This window comes from Nicotiana tabacum, chromosome 6 (genome assembly GCF_000715075.1).
Source record: "Nicotiana tabacum cultivar K326 chromosome 6, ASM71507v2, whole genome shotgun sequence".
NCBI lineage: Eukaryota > Viridiplantae > Streptophyta > Magnoliopsida > Solanales > Solanaceae > Nicotiana > Nicotiana tabacum.
In genome coordinates, this window is record NC_134085.1 from 217232792 (window position 1) to 217236609 (window position 3818).

Consider the following 3818-nt stretch of genomic DNA (forward strand, 5'->3'; position numbering starts at 1 on the left):
TGGGTACACATTGAACGAGGCTTACCCATTTGTTGTCTGAGATAGGAAATACAATACCTGCATCAAGCCACTTAATCACTTCTTTTCTAACCATCTCTTTCATGATTGGATTGAGTCGGCATTGTTGCTCTACACTAGGCTTGTGTCCGTCCTCCATGAGGATTTTGTGCATGCAAAAGGCTGGTCTAATGCCCTTAATGTCAAACATCGTCCACCCAAGTGCTCGCTTGTGCTCACGTAGCACTCTCAACAGCTTTTCTTCCTGCAATTTAGACAAGTCAGAAGAAACAATAATGGGTAAAGTGTCGGAGTCACCCAAATAAGCATATTGCAGGTGAGGTGGGAGAGGTTTAAGCTCCAATTTTGGGGCTTCCTCAATTGACGTCTTTGGAGGAGGTCCCTCTGGCCTATTCAAAGGCTCAAAGGGGTGTATCCCTTGCATGTACGCACAAGATGTATCAAGGATGTGCATCATCTCCTCAACCTCCTCATCAGCCCCCAGGCTATCAAGCAACATAAGTGCTTTCTCCAGAGAATTATCTAGATATACACTCAGATATTGAATTTGCTCATCAGCCTCAACAACAGATATCATTGAAAGCTCCTCATAGTGGCGGGGAAGTTGGATTGCTTTGTAGACATTAAAAACTGGTTCCTCGTCATCTACCCTCAAAATCATTTTTCCCTCTCTCACTTTGATGATTACATCACCAGTAGCTAAGAGTGGTTGCCCCAATATGATTGGAACCAGTTCATCAGCCTCATAATCGAGGATAATGAAATCAGCAGGGAATATGAACTTCCCAATCTGCAGCAACACATCTTCAATCACCCCTTCAAGGTGTGCTATCGATCTATCAGCCAGATGCAACATCACAGTAGTGGGACTTGGAGCTCCCAAGCCCAATTGCTTGAACAAAGACAGGGGCATCAGATTTATGCTCGCCCCCAAATCGCAAAGAGCACGACCCACATCAATATTACCAATGCGCACAGGAATCGTGAAGCTGCCAGGATCCTTAAGCTTTTGAGGGAGCTTATTTTGGACCCTTGAAGTGCACTCCTCAGTAAGTGCCACTGTCTTAAATTAAGTTAATCTTCTCTTGTGAGCCACTATATCTTTTATGTACTTAGCATACTTTGGAATTTCACGAAGCACATCAACAAGTGGGATATTCAGTTGAACCTGGCTCAACATAGAGAGAAATTTTGTGAACATGCGATCATCATTCTTTTTCTGCAATCTCTGGGGGGAAGGCGGTGGTGGCCTTGGGGCCTCCACTGGCTCTGGAATTTCAGCATCATTTTTTGGCTCGTGAGTCACTTTAGGGATCAACTCTCCCTCAAGTATGGGCTTGTCTCTCTTTTTCTTTGGCACTTCCTCTAGCTCCCTCCCGTTTCTAAGTGTAATTGCATTCACTTGAGGGTTCTTTTCTGTATCACTGGGGAGAGCACCTGCAGGTTTAGTGTTTTGATTTGTTGCTAACTGCCCCATTTGCCTTTCAAGATTTCTGAAGTTGGTCCTGAGTTGCTGATTGTCAATCAACAACTTCTTTAGCAAATCATTGGTACTTTCTTCTATTTGTTGGGGTGGTCTCTGAGGTTGATTGAAACTCCCTTGGGGTCTATGCTGATTCTGATTCTGCTGATTTCCACCCCATGAGAAGTTGGGATGATTCCTCCAATTTGGATTGTAAGAATTCCCGTATTGTGCATGCTGATTCGGTGGACCTCTATTCTGTTGCCCCACATAATAGATGGATTCTGGATTCGTGGGGCACATATCACTCATATGACTGTCGCCACAAAGTTTGCAGCAAATAGTCATTTGTTATACATGTTGCATTGTCTATGGCTGCTACATTGTCATCCTAGTCATCTGATTGGCCAGCTTTGCAATATCGGCTTTCATGGCTAACACTTCGTCGTGTTCAAGTAACCCAGCTGATTTTTGCTTAACTGCCTTTCGTGAATCACTCTCACCTTGCCAGTTATTATCATTAGCAGTGAAGTTATTCAGCAACATTTGGATTTCACTGTACGGTCTGGCCATGCAACTACCCCCACAAGTTGAATCAAGATTCATCTTTGAAGCATCATCTAACCCATCTAAAAAGTGTGACCTAATACATCGTCCGTCTAGCAATGATGAGGACAGTCTCTGAGCATCTTCTTGTACCTTTCCCATGCTTGATGAAGTGTTTCACCAGCTCGTTGTTCAAACCCAAGAATTTGACTCCTCAATATCTTTGTTTTCTTAGTGGGGAAAAACATGATTAAGAATTTCTTTTCCAGATCATCCCAAGTGCGGATTGAATTTGCTGGCTCCTTATTCAACCACTCCTTAGCTTCCCCGATCAATGAAAAGGGGAACAGTGTCAGCCTGACATAGTCCTTGAAAATGTTCAGATAATTGTAAGTGTCCGTAATTTCCAAGAAATTCTAAATGTACCTCTGCGGGTCTTCATGAGGTAAACCCACAAATAGCCCTGTGGATTGGATTAGCTTTACCATGTATTGTTTTAGCTCAAAGTGCCCAGTGATATCAGGTTTCACAATAGCCTGAGTCATATTACCAAGACTGGGCCTTGCGGCTTCGATCACCGCGCGTTCCTCATTACCTACCATCCCAATTGGTTGTGGTTGAACTACGATGTCCAACCACCTCCCTCCTCAATCTGTGAAGTGTTCGTTCAATTTCAGGATCAAGAGGAAGGAGATTGTTAGCGCTTCTACTTCTTCGCATTCAAGAAAAGAAAACCTGTATTGGCACAAACAAAGTGAACTGAAAATTAAAACTTGAATAAATAAATAATAAAAGCTCAACTCAGTCAAGTAGCTAATTTCTAAGTCCCCGGCAACGGCGCCAAAAACTTGTTGCGACCAAAAACACTCACGCAAGTGCACGTGATCGTCAAGTAATAGATTAGTGAATAGAGTATCGTTCCCACGAAGAATTATGATTAACTGTTGACTAATTCAAACTCAATTAATTTGTCTATTCAAGAGGGTTTTTTTCACAAAATAGAGATGTAATTGTTTTACTACCTAATTACCAAGCAATAATCTAACTAGAGCAATTAACCAAACAAATAACAATTCCGAGTAGCAAACAGTAGGAGAGGATATTCCAGGGTCACAGGCTGATTAACAATAGTGTTATGTTCTTAGCTTAAAACGACTAATCGATTTACCTGGATTGTTGATTGACAGGGTTAATGTTACTCATAAGAATCTGTCGAGTCCTTACTCGCCTATTCAAGTTAACTCAATGCCTATATGTCTATGGAATTAAGATTAACAAGAATGCATTTACAATTCCTATATTTCAACCAAGCAAGGCAATTGGGTATATGTCTATCCCAATTGCTAATCCGTTCCCCAAGGCCCGGGTTCAAAAAGTTGCTCTATTTAATTCTATATGCAATCTAAAGTTCCCATTTTTAAGTTCAACTAAAGATTCGTAGATAGTATTTCACTGTTAGCTAATCAACAAAATAATTAAAAGCAGAATTAAATAAACAACCCAATATGATAAACCAACTTTGTCAAATTAAACTTCAAACAACAACATTCATGTTTCACCAATAACCCTAGAACAATGGGTTTTAGCTACTCATACTAGTGTTCATCACAAATAGGTTCAATTTCATCCCAATTAGCAAAAACCAAGAGAAGAAAAGAAGAACTTGATGGGCAAATCTCCCCCTTGCCTTTTGCCTCTCTATTTCTTGCACTAGACTCTGAAAAACTTCCCTTTTATTCCTTGGGCGAGCTTGACTTTATATAGGTTAAGTGAGTTTCCTCCAGATTTCCAA

At 41.1% G+C, this 3818-nt stretch overlaps 1 non-coding gene across 1 annotated transcript; it reads left to right on the top strand.

The window, feature by feature from the left end:
* The first annotated feature begins 2140 nt into the window (after nucleotides 1-2140).
* Nucleotides 2141-2247, top strand: LOC142182386 (small nucleolar RNA R71). The gene has a single exon (XR_012711221.1). It is a non-coding gene; the product is annotated as a small nucleolar RNA R71 (small nucleolar RNA).
* Nucleotides 2248-3818: the final 1571 nt, after the last annotated feature.